This window comes from Ambystoma mexicanum, chromosome 12, assembly GCF_040938575.1.
Source record: "Ambystoma mexicanum isolate Mex_15411 chromosome 12, UKY_AmexF1_1, whole genome shotgun sequence".
NCBI lineage: Eukaryota > Metazoa > Chordata > Amphibia > Caudata > Ambystomatidae > Ambystoma > Ambystoma mexicanum.
The window spans coordinates 961,814-975,470 of NC_090936.1; the positions used below are offsets into that span (position 1 = coordinate 961,814).

The 13,657-nt window shown below is 44.5% G+C and overlaps 1 protein-coding gene across 1 annotated transcript in view; it reads left to right on the forward strand.

Annotated features, from left to right (window-relative positions):
• Positions 1–13,657, forward strand: part of ECHDC3 (enoyl-CoA hydratase domain containing 3) — an 87,502-nt gene that overhangs the window by 6,880 nt on the left and 66,965 nt on the right. The window lies entirely within an intron of this gene.

Consider the following 13,657-nt stretch of genomic DNA (forward strand, 5'->3'; position numbering starts at 1 on the left):
GCAATATAAAAGCTTTCAGTGCAGCGTTCATGGAGTAGGAAATAACCAAAGTATGATAATCTGTACCAGAGCATCTGTCTGACATAGACCCGGGCGGTACAAAGCGCAGCACTTTCAAGACGATCTCAACAAAGAGTACAAATGCAGAGAAAGGAGCCCAATATTAGATCTGGGTGGCACAAGGGTGCAACGCTATCTAGAAAATTGTCCCTGGAAAACTCGGGTACACCTAAATCCAAGATGTCATTGGTAAACTCCACTCGTGATGACTAGAATCCCAGAAACATCAAAACCCACATCTAAAAACAGAAGGAAGCAAAAGAGGGTCAGAAACTGGGAAACAAACTAATGAAAGCATGCTACTCACTTAGCGGAGCACAAACATTGAGAAGTGCCAGTCTGTTTGGCACAGTCGCCAGCACAACGCAATGAGCTGCACCGAAGAGCAGCACAAATATTCCACCATTGTCAGTCTTAGCAGCGCTGACACTTATGAGGAATATCACTGCTGCGGTTACACAGCCCCAGTCGGGCTAATTAGCTTCACGACAGGACTATAATTTCTTTGATCGCCATTAGGTAGACACAATTACCAATACAGTTGAGGTTTTGAGCAGCTTTAAAAAAGAAGGCTATATGTCTATAGCCAGCAACGAGTGCCAGCCTTCTTCTTTATTGCAAGACAGAACCTGCCCTGAAGATGGCCGTTTCAGTCTGAAAGGCATCGACATTGGTCTCTGCACTCAAACTATAAAATAAAAGAGAAGAGCACCACAGAAAGAATTATGAGCTTATACTTTTGTACTACCTTTTGTCTGATGGTGTCCTCTTCTCCAATTCCCCACTGTGCAAAAACGGAAGGAACAAAAGGTATACCGCTCCGGTGAGCCATTCTGATGAAATACGCCGAATATCGTGAGGTATTTCAAAATGAAATTAAGACCCTTCCTGCACGTCGTCCAGAAGACTGTTCTATCTACCTGCTCCCAAATACCACTGTTCCTTTCAGCAGGATGGTCATCTTTCCTCAGAAATTAAAAACAGCGCCTAAGCAGTATTTACAAGAGTATCTAAAGAATGGGTTGATCAGAGAGTCCACTTCGTCTGGTGGGGCCTCTTTCTTCTTTACACCAAAAAAGGATACCACTGAGCTGAGGCCTTCCATAGACTATAGAGGGCTAAACCACATCTCATTGAAGCATAAATACCCCCTTCCTTTAATACCTGACATCTTGGAGGCAGTACGAGGAGCTCAGATATTTAGAAAGTTGGGCCTGCCAGGTGCTTTCCACCTCATAAGAGTGAAGGCTGGGGAGGAAGAAAATCGTATTCAAAACCCCTTTTGGTCACTATGAATATTGCATAATGCCCTTTGGCCTTGTAAACACACCTTCTGTATTTCAATGTTTTATCAACCATCCCCTTTGCAGATTTTCTTCAACATTCAGTCATCGCTTACCTGAATGACATTATGATTTATTCCAGCGTTCCGAAAGAACACCAAAATCATGTCTCTGCGGTACTCCAACGGTTGGGGAGAAATCGGGTACGGGCTAAGTCTGAAAGATGCATTTTTGATGCATGCTCAGTTTCCGATTTAGGTTATGGATAGGACATGGTATCCCCCATCTGCCCATGGAAGAGACCCCCCTCATACCCAATACCCTAATGACCTATTGCCATACATCTGTCCCCCTTTAAGGGAAAATGGAGAAACCTTTTCCCAATACCCGTTAGGGCATACTCCCATCCGTGATCTAAAAGGTAGAAGCTCCAAGAATACCCTTTTCAGTTCTAATTCCCCTTCATATAAAACTGTTTTTTCATACGGAACCGTTGAAAGAGATTTTCCAAGTACTATACATCAGTTCACATCAATGAACTCCAATTCCCACAACCACCTAAGTACTTGGAAGAGGAGGATGAAGGAAATGATGCAGTGCTTCACAAAGCACTGGTGCGCAGGACATTTTAAAGATGGAAACCAAACTATTTGGAGCAGCTGTTCAGGAGAAAACGTTGCATCTGCCTTGGAGGCGTGTGGAACCTGGAGGCACGAGCTGGTATGGCAGAGCCAAGGGGATCTCCAGGAGAGAGGGAAAGTAACATTGCACGAGCAGGACATGCCGCAGAGACGCCAGGAACCACAGGAAGATTTCTGGGCATTCGGCAGCTAAAGGAAGCAGCGTTACCTTCACCCAAACCTGAAGGAATGCAGGCGTGCAGGAGCAGAGCTGCAAGAGAAGCCAGAGAGACGTCAAAGCAGTCCAGAGTGGAAAGCAGGTGGCAAAGCTAAACCGCAAAAGCACAAACTGAACCAAAGACGCCACACAGAGCCAGTGAGTCAGCCAAAGCAAAGTGGGGAGCCTGGGGCATTTCGGCCACTGCACCGAATGCAGTTTGAAGGTTGTAAAGCTGCAGAGACAGAAACAATAAGAAGAGTGCTTGCGAGCCAAAAAGGCAGAGTACAAACACGACCCCCAACAATATGCGTGCGTGGAATGCAGACATGGGGAAAACTTCAAGCGAACATTGAAACAACTATAGATCTACCGAACCAAGGAAGATATTCGCAATTTCGGATGCAAAGAGAAACCTTTATATATGTATGGCAGTAGGAAGTCCTGTAGGTGAGTAAACCAGGCAGCTACACGTACATGAGAAGTCCTGCCAGGGGAGTATACCAGGCAATTGCAAAACTACAAGAAGTCCCAAGAAAGGACTGTGTTTGTTGAATAGAGTTTGTGGAAGTGAAAGAGGAACTGTTTCTCATGAATATAAGAAATCCTGGCAAAGGAGTATACCAGGCAGTTATAAGACGTATAAGAGGTGGTGTGCAGTCAAAATATTGAGAAAACAAATGTCGAAAGACAAAAAAATTGGAAAAAAAAGTCTAATTATTTCTTTTTTTATTTATATTTTTTTTTTGGCTCTCGTATGCAAAAAAAAGGTACAAAATCAAAAAAATAAAGGGCTGGGGGAACCCCCCCATTTCGAATAAAAAACGTTATATAAAAGAAATTCGACATTTTTTTTTGACTTTTTTTTCTCGATATTTTGACTTTCGACTTTTTGTTTTTCGATTTTATATATTTTTTTTATTTTTATTTTTACTATGAACCATAAGAGGTCACGGTAAGAAATTATACCAGGCAATCACAAGTGTTTAAAGAGTCCTGGCTGGGGTATACCAGGCATTGGTAAAACCTATAGGCAGTCCAGAGAAAGTACCATGTTTGGTGGGAAAGAATTGCCAGACCGAGAGTCACCGATGTTGGAGAAGAATCCAATGGAAGAGAGTAAACCTCTGGAACCAAGGCTTGTTACTCTTGATGAACTTTTTGAAGAAGCTAAGCATCTTTGTACCAAACAGGATTGTTGTTTGCCAAGAAAGACACAAAACTGTTAGACCAAGAAACATTGCCATACAATTGAAGAATCCAGAGAAGGGAACCACCCTCTGGAACCATGGTTCTGTTACCTTGGAGAATGTTTATGTTGGAGCTGTTCTATTTTCATTTATGAACACATTTTACAAACACCAGGTTAAAGACATTTCCCTTCTCACTTTATTATTTGGTTTGTAGTGTGTGGGTCAGAATAGAAAGTTTGGACACAAGGACGGTTTGGATTTCTGACATTCTGTAACAGACAGATCCTTCGTTTTTGGGTTTTAGGTAGGGGATTCCTCTAAGAGCAGGGTTAGAGAGGCATGTTCCCAACCCGTTTATGTTAATGAAATCTTTAACCAAAAACATGACAACTTTGTGTCCGGGTTTCATTTTTGACCCTTCGCACTGGCTTTTCTAGGAAGGTGTTACAATTAACAACACTTCTTAAGAAGGCAAACAAACTGTGATGGGACCAGAGGAAGAGCATTCAATGAGTTGAATGAAGCCTTTATGACAGCCCCGTGTTCGCTCAACCCAACCTCTATAAGGCATTTATATTAGAGACGGTGCCTCTGTTAGAGCCGTAGGAGCAGCTCTCAAAAAAATGCAGATCGACCAAGAAGGGCTCTGAAACAACTGCAGACCGACCAAGTATACCTGATGTGTCCCAATACATTGGTCAGGCGAGGTCAGGCAATTACTAACCATCACACACACCTGACTACCATTAAGCTTCCCCACACGGATAAAAGGCGGAGCACAAGAGCACACTTTGAGCGAGGCAAAGCACACACGGAAACAGCAGTTTTGAGACGGCAGCTGAACAGGAGAGGAAAGACGACAAAACAGAAGGCGATCGGAAGGAGGGAAATTCCCTTGACCTTTTTGACAAGGAACTGTTATTTTTCTGAACCCTCAAGAATAGAAAGCCCAAGACCAGGAAACCAGGCTCAAGAGTCCTGCATTGTGTGTAGGAGATACCGGGGCCCTCGAAAGTCAATGAGCAAGGCAAGGAGAATCACCAGCCTCAGTGAGACCGTCCTTGGCTCCAAGAACAAAGCAGTGTTAGTGAAATCAACACAGCCGGTGAGTTGGGGAGACCGATACAAGACCAGTCTGTGTTGAAGCCAAGGTTGCGAACAGCAACATTGTATGGCGAGCCCTGGAACGAACATTGTTAAAACGTGTGTGATAAGAAGACTAAAGTTGGATTGCTAATGAGTGATTGAACTTTAAAACCAAGATAGAATACCTTTGACAGAGTGGACCGGTGCCGCATGGATGCTCAATCAAAGGTCTGTGTAAGGTATCCAGCTGAGAAGTTGCAAAAGTGAAAGTAAGAAAAAGCCATATCAAGAATAGAACGAGTAATTGTAAATTGAAGTGGTCATGTGACATGCAAAGCAAAATCCTGCGCACAGTCGAAAGTCTTCGATTTTGGTGAAGTAGAGAAATTTGGTCCGAGCCCGGTGGTGGGAGGCCAATTGCAAGGTTTTGTGTGGGTGGGAGGGGTGCCCGGGGTGAACAGTTGACCACCCGAGAAGTTGTGTATTTTGTCTGAGCCTGGCAGAGGGAGACCAATTGAAGATTTGTCTGAGCCTGACGGAGGGGGACCCGGGTGAACAGTAACTCACCTGAGAAGTTGTATATGTGAAATCCTAAGAAGAAAGAAACTCTAATGTTTATCTTGTTGCATCAGGCAATCTCCGAAATACGAGACTTTGAATGGTAAAGGGTCTTTGGCACAGAAGGTCTGATGTTGAAGTTCTGAACTACATCCTCGTGCTAGAGAAGCCAGAGAGTGCGCTAAGCTTGAGTGTGCTGCCTTATCCCGTGCTGAAAACATAGGGAAGGGATCCAATGCCTTGAATATCCTAATATATCATTTCTTGAACACTTTTCCTTTTGCATAACATTCTTTCCCACACTATATGTATTTAGAAGTAAGGATTGACAATTGCTTTATTAGTATAGGCCCTTTTATTTTGACAAACTCGACTAGGACTGCATTATTATTATTTGATGATCGTAGCTTGCTCCCATCTTTAGATTTAGGTTTAGATGGGTGTTTTTCAAATCCAATTGAAGTTCAATAAACACCCTTGAACTGTGATCACTTGTGTCTGTCTTACTGTTTGATACCATGCCTTCCGTACAATACCAGGAACCAAAAATCTAGTTGCGAATATGCTTTCCCGATGGGGAAAGGATCTCAAAAAAACATGACATGCATTTCAACACTTTTAGACACTTTTCTACACAAAATCTGCTCTGAAATAAGCATGTCTTTCTCCAGTAAAAGTCTTTTGTGAAATAAGGTAACTCAAAGAGAAAAATAGTCTACTGTTTCATGAAGACAGATTGCACATTCCCTCATTGACGGTGCGTCAGGAGCTTGTATCTTTATGCTATGACTCGCATCTGGTAGGGCATCGTGGAATCAATTCCACTCAGGAACTGATACATTTTTGGTGGCCTACCCTGTTACGACAAGTAAGAGTATGTGAAGACATGTGCCATATGCAAACGACTAAAAGTCCTAGACAAAGACCTGCAGGAAAACTTCCTCAACCTGACTTGCCTACAAGACCCTGGCAGAAGACTTTCACAGATATTATTGTAAACATTCCTACATTAGGCTTTTCAGTTCTCATGGCCACTGTCAATGCTCTTACAAAGATGGCTCACTTTTCAGCCTTAACTAAGCTTCCATCTGCCCCTCAAATGAGTTGCATCTTCGTATAAGATACGTTTCGACTGCACAGACTGTCAGAAGCAATTGTGTCCAATCGAAAGACACAACATTTTGTCTGAACTCTGTAGGTCACTTGGAATACAAATATCGCCCTGAATCTAACGGTCTAACCGAAAGAGTCAACTCAGATGTTTTGTTGCTGCTAAAAAAGATGACTGGGTCTCCCATCTACCCACTGCAGTGTTTTGTTATAATAATTCACACCCTTCTTCATTGGGTATGACCCATTTGTTTTAACCTATGGACACCCGTCAATTGTAATTCTCCCTTCTCATTCCCCATGAAGACTCCCGAACAAGTCTTGCACAACTTACAAAAGGCCCAAGAGGGCATAAAATCCAATGACGATCTCCGCAGAGCAGATGCACGACCTACAATGTGGGAGAAAGGTTTGGTTGTCAGCTCCACACTTACCTTCCTATCTGGCACCAAAACGTTTTTCCCATAGTTTTTCGGACCCTTCACTGTCGTGATGGATTAGGAGGAGGATATGGGCACAGGTTGGACATGTTCACTTGTTTTATTTAAATGATAAAGAAAAAACAGACATACTTTTCTCTATCACTATGGGGTAGTTACCTGCCTCCCCAACTAAATTAAAGGTGCTCGTTTGTCATCAGGAAGTCAGTTAATGAAATGTTCTACGACCAAACCAATGTTGTACGTCCAAACCTATTTCTATCTATCCCTACCACTAATGACTGATCACTAAACTGGGCCAGACAAATGTCTTTGGCTATATGACCTCCCCTTTGCCTTTTGGTCTTGTGGCTTATTCTCAGGGTTTCTTCTCTAAACAATGTTCATGCAAACACAAGTGTCTGTCTTTCTCAATGAATCCCTTTAGGATGATCTCTTGATATAAGACCAGCGGGTCTGATCTACGAGTTCTTGTAACTCTTTCCAAAAATCACTATATTTTAGGCTTCAATTTACATGATTCTAGTCATTTTGTGTTTGTTTTCCACATATAATAATAATATGCTTTCCACCTTCTTCCTCTTACTGTATATGGTTCGAGTTTTTGATAAGCTTTGAGATTTCTCCACTCTTGGGAACTCTTTTATGTATCCTTTCTGTCCTGTTTTATTTCACTCAACACTTTTATTACACACTCTGCATTATCGCTCTTGTGATAGGCAGTGTTATGTATGCAGAAAAAGTGTCTTTCAGGAGGAGTTCCCCTTGGCACTGGGAGTCCTTGTCCCCTACGGTGGAGTCACTCCCAGTGGGGTTCCCTAGGGAAGGTCTTCCGTAGTGGGCTCACATAGCCTCATAGGGTGTGGCATCCCCTTATGGAGAAGGGACAAATACTCCTGATTCATCACATACCCCTCCCCTTAAGTGTGTGGCTTCTCCATCAGGCTTGAATGGGAATCTGCTTAGGAAGTCTACATTCCCTTGTTCCTTTCCTTTTCTGTCTTCCACTGAGAAATAAAACGGTTGTAGATCTAGGATCCATCCAATTACTCTTGGGTTTCGTCAGGCTGATCCAGGTTAAAGGCGAGTAATGAGTAATTAATTTAAACTACTGCCCCGTCGGGCAGTATCTTAAGTGCCCAACGGCCCACTTGATTGGCAAGGCCTCTAGTTCCAAGGTGGCATAAGACTGTTCTCTAGGAAAGTGTTTTCTGCTGGTATAAGAAAATCAGATGTTCAATGCCATCATGTTCTTACGACAATACTGCAGCAGAACCGACTTTGGAGGCGTTGGTTTGTTATCGGGCATCTTGAGCACAGGTTCTGTGAGGTTAGCTGCCAAGGTGGAATAGTTGGGAATAAATCGCCTATAGTAACCAGTCAGTCCACAAAATGCTCGTAGATCCCTTTTGGATTTGGAATTTGGCGTTTGCTGGATTGCTTTCACTTTCTCAGACTGAGGTTGAGTCAAGCCATTGGCAAAAAAATACCCAAGGTACTTGACGGACGATTGTGCCAGATGACACTTTCTAGGGTTAGCCGTTAAGCCAGCTTTCCTGAGAGCATGGGCGATTTTCATACAGATAATGTACATGCACTGGGCAGCTGTTGATATGAATTAAAATGTCATCCAGATAGGCACCACAGAAGGCTGAGTAAGATTTTAAGAGTCTGTCAATAAGCCATTGAAATGTGGCAGGGGCTCTGTGGAGGCCAAAGGGGAGGACTTGGAATTGAAATAAACCCTGAGGCATAGAGAAGGCTGTTTTCTCTCCATCGACTGGATTCAATGGTACTTGCCAATATGTCAAGTGTTGAAATATATTTGGCGGTACCTAATTTCTCAATAGACTCATCTATCCTTGGCATGGGATAATTGTCAAAAAGGGATATTGAGTTTAGGTAAAGTCAATACAAAATCACCAGGACTGGTCAGGTTTGCAACTAACATTAGCAGGAAGGACCAGGGACTCTCAGAGGGCTCGATGATATCAACCTTGAGCATTTCCTCAATTTCTGTCTCAATAATTTTCCTCCAGGGATTCAATAGGGCTTGAGGTAATGGTCTTTCTTTCTGGTGTTCGAATATAATGGAAGAAGTTAGTAACCCTACCCAGTTTTTATCAAAAGACTTTGGGGAATTGGGATAGTAGGTCACTAAGATATTCCTATTGGGTCAATGGTAATGAGGGGAATCAACTGATTCTCCAGGTCTGAGTCAGTAAGTTAGGTGGCTATAGTGACCGTGGTTGTTTCTCTAGGGTCTACCTTCCATTCTTTCAATAGGTTTACATAATATACATGTGTTTTCTGAAGTCGGCAGGTAGTAATTAGGAGACCTTTCTTTTATAAGATTTTATATGGTCCCACTTAGAAATAATGTTGTCTCAGTAACTTGGGTTTCTCTTCCATGATCACATTTATGACTTGTATCATTCCAATGCAGTATTAAGAGTCTCCACAGTGGCCTCATGCCACTCCAGCATACCGTGTTACCTGTTCTCCTTGGGATTACAATTGCAGGGCTCGGCACTCACTTAGGTTCCTTGGTCTCCTGATCGTCCGTCTGCTCTGGTTTCCCGCTCGTCCCTGATTCAGCGTACTTCTTGGTTGCTGTCTTCTCTGAACAGCAGTGACTGGGAGCTGGTTCTGCTCAGTACTGCTGGCCTTGCTGTCATTGTGCGGGTGCCTGGCCCTCCACAGTATTTCCATGGTCACGCCACCACTTTGTACACTGCTCTCTTATCCGTCTGGACAACGGCTTCCCCACTGTCCGCCCCTCTGATGGGACTACTTCCCTTCCCTGGCGTGCTGCGGGTTCTGCGACTGTGCTTGGCTCCACCTCTCCAAGACCTTCTGACGCAAGAGGGCTTTCTTCTGCATACTGTTCTCTCTCTTCCTTTCGGGCTTTCTCATCCTACTTTTATAGTAACTTGTTCTTAGCATCTGTGGTCCACGCCGCAAAGCGCTCTGGTATCTCCTTTTTGCTTTCATTTACCTGCACTCACATGCGGCTTAGACAGCGTGCTGTTACAAACATATAATCTGCACCCAGAGGTTTCCACCTTTGACAGATCGAAGCTAGTATTGGTGTCGAACCTGTCGGTTGAAGTGGTATATCAGATAGCACTAAGGGAGGTTGAAACTGAGACAGTCATCTTTCAAGCTTCAATAAGCTTGAAAGGTACATAAGATGTCAACTGGTATAGATATTAGTGTTCCTGGCGTGTCCCAAATGTGTGTCATGTAAGGGAGGCATGGTATCACAAGTATGACACTGACACAAGAGGTACTAGTTTCAAAAGCATTCTTCAATTTTCGGGTTTGAAAAATCTCCTGCTTTGCCCTATAGCTATGATGGGAGTAGTCTCTACCATCGAATAATAAAGAAAACAAGGCCCTAGTCAGTCTTTGTCAAATTAAAATGCCCTATAGTAACAAAACCTAATGCCTGCCCTATCTCTTATACTAAAAGTGTGCACAAGGGAATATGTATGCAAAGGAAAATCAGTGTTGCAACATAAAGGATCAAGATGGCTGAGTCAGCTCTCCTCCCCACGATGGACAGCATGGAGTAAGGTGGCCCCCGTAAACAGGATGACACACTCTGGCTCAGGTTCTCAAAACAAAGGCAGTTCAAGACGTGGATCAAGGCCAGCCTGGCCTTCCACATTGAAGTCACTTATTCCAGCTTTCTAAAAGTTATTCGACAGCTCAACAAAAAGTTCACATAGGTCTCCCTCAGCCGGGCTCGGACCTCTCAATCAACAAGTACCCGATTCAACGCAGATCTCCTTCAGCCGGGCTCGGACCTCGCAATCACAGCACTTGCATGGGGGTTCCCTTCCCCAAGCTTCATTGACATTCGTTAGGGGTTCCGGTCCCCTAACTTAGTTCATGCTTCTGGTCAGTCGGGCTCTGGCCTTCGATTGATGCCAAATGTGCAAGGCTTTTTCTATAGACCTCTGCAGGACCACTTTGACTTTCACTTTACCTCTCCCTTTGGTTATTTGCCCAAATGTCTCTTGGTCTTGGTAGTTCCATACCATAAGCACAAAAGTTCAAAGAAATCTTTCTCTTAAAGCATTCACCTTTTAACTTCCCCTTGTGCCGTGGTTAATCTTGACCATTGCGCATTTCCAAGTTTGTTCACTCTGCTGATTTATGATAAGATAACACACATTTGGCTGAGACGTTCGAGTGGGCTACTTCCTTTTGCCGGACCACTCCACTTATCTATATCACTGGCTTCAAAGTTATCGGTAACTTAAAGTTCACTACTGGTTTGCTTCAATCGCATCTCATCAGCATGTGCGCAACTTTCAATTGTAAGATACACTGTTGGGGCTTCAATCTCTCCTTAACACAGACCTTTCATGTCTTTCGCTAACTCACTGGCTCTATGTTCTGCCTTTTATCCGTGTGGGGAGAGCCTGACTTTGCCTGACCCGATTAGCAAGACATGTTCAATGAGATATGTTCACCTCTTTACTCTGTCGCCCACTTCCTCAGCCCATTGTTTGTGTAGAAAGGGTGAGGGGGTTGGTATGTCGAAGAATCATAAAAAATAGGATGAGATATGGGAACGGGAAAGGGGGGAATACTGCGCCCCAGCATTGGTTCCCTCACCCCCACTCCCCGAAATAGCCCTCACCCAGGTGATCCTCCCGCACTGATCCACTCCCAGGGTCTGGATCCAAAGGTGATGGGCGTGCCCTTCCCACCTGAGCGAGAGATCCACAGGGATTAGCAAGTGACGCCCTTTGGTTTCTCACAGTCATTACAATGGGAACGGATCCTCCTGAGTTCTGATTCATATGCCGGTATTCAATTCAATTTTTATTTGATATGCATGTAGCAACAAGGCTTTGTATAACACATAACATACAGATCGTATACAAAAAATTTCATGATTCACAGAAACGCCACGGAATGATCAAGACTTAATCAAGACATTTAAAAATTTCGACTAAGTGCATGTAAAATCGAACAATAAAATATATAAAATTTATATTGTTTCCCTGAATAAAAGCCAACCATAAAGACGGTAATTCATTAATAGTGGTCGCATTGTCATATGCTTTGAAAAACTTAATGCGTAGTGAGTCTAAGCTATCACATTCTGTTATCAAGTGAGGCACTGTTTCACATACCAAATTTCCACATAATCGACAAAAGGTGTGTGAATAGTGAGAATAGTTGTAACTTCCATTAGACGAAAGGACCACTGACGTATTAAATTTGATTAGAAGGTAAGTACGAAATATATACGGACTCGGATAGGGAGTGATGTACCTTGGAAAGGAGGTACGTACCATTCTTTCATTGCAGAAATCCCTAGTAAATGACATACTCCCAACATGCAGCATATTTTGCACAAAAGCAGCCTCTCGTAATTTAGTCTTCCACCAGTGTTTTACATTGCCGGATAGAAATGAAATGTTTCCCTCATATAACTCATATAACCATTTGTTATGAATACACCTTAAAACACCAATGGTTCCGATTGAAATATTTTCTTCGAGACTTAAAAAGGCCTTCATATAGGGGACAATGATTGTATCAGATTGTACTGTAAGTAAGCATTCAAGGAGGAGTACACATTGAGCAATATATACATTCCATATACCCTTTAGATTAAATTCAAGGTATAGGTCATGGGTGCACAACATACGGCCCGCGGGCCAGTTGCGGCCCGCCATGCTCTTTTGTCCGGCCCGCGAGGCAGCCGCCCTCCATTAGGAAAGTCTTTGTTGTCTTCCGGGCCAGACAAAACACTGGCCCTCATTGGCTCAGCACACACACGCACCACGTCGCTCCTACGAACCACGTAATGTGTGTGTGCTGCACCAATGGAGGGCCAGCACTACGGCTGGCATGGTCCATAAGGCTTGATGCCGGAAGGCATTTCAGCCTTGGACCATGCGCCAGCCGTAGTACGATTCCAGCGTTCCAGCTTACCTGCCGCTTACCTGCCTTCCAGCACGTCTCCGGTAAGTGATCTGTTTGTGTTTGTGTGTCGGGTCTGTTTTGCTTTGTTTGTGTGTGTATGTTGCGATGAGGGTGTGGGGGTGTTGGATGTGTGTTGGATGTTTGGATTTGAATGTATTTTGTGTGTATGTTGAGATGCTGGGGTGGGGGGTGTCGGATGTGTATGAATGTTTGTATTTGAATGCTTTTTGTGTGTATGTTGAGATGCGGGGGTGGGGAGGGTTGTCAGATGTGTATGAATGTTTTGATTTGAATGTTTTTTGTGTGCTGAGATGGGGGTGGGGGGTTCGGGTCTGTATCTGTGCATGTTTGTGTGTGTGCTGAGTTGGGGGGTGGGGTGTTTGGGTCTGTGTGTGTGCTGGTTTGGGGGGTGGGGGTTCGGGTCTGTATGGGTGCATGCTTGAGAGTGTGTGTGCTGAGTTCAGGGGTGGGGGGTTCGGGTCTGTATGTTTGCATGTTTGTGTGTGCTGAGTTGGGGGGTGGGGGGTTCGGGTCTGTATGGGTGCTGGTTTGTGTGTGTGCTGATTTGGGGGGTGGGGGGTTCTGGTCTGTATGGGTGCATGTTTGTGTGTGTGCTGAGTTGGGGGTGGGGGGTTCGGGTCTGTATGGGTGCATGCTTGAGAGTGTGTGCGCTGAGTTGGGGGGTGGGGGGTTTGGAGTTCGGGGGGTGGGGGGTTCGGGGCTGTATGGGTGCATGTTTGTGTGTGTGCTGAGTTGGGGGGTGGGGGGTTCAGGTCTGTATGGGTGCATGTTTGTGTGTGTGCTGAGTTGGGGGTGGGGGGTTTGGAGTTGTGGGGGGTGGGGGTTCGGGGTTCGGGTCTGTATGGGTGCATGTTTGTGTGTGTGCTGAGTTGGGGGGTGGGGGTTCGGGTCTGTATGGGTGCTGGTTTGTGTGTGTGCTGATTTGGGGGGTATGGAGTTGTGGGGCTGTGGGGGGTTTGGGTCTGTATGGGTGCATGTTTGTGTGTGTGCTGAGTTAGGGGGTGGGGGATTCGGGTCTGTATGGGTGCATGCTTGTGTGTGTGCTGAGTTGGGGGGTGGGGGTTTGGGTCTGTATGGGTGCATGCTTGAGAGTGTGTGTGCTGAGTTGGGGAGTGGG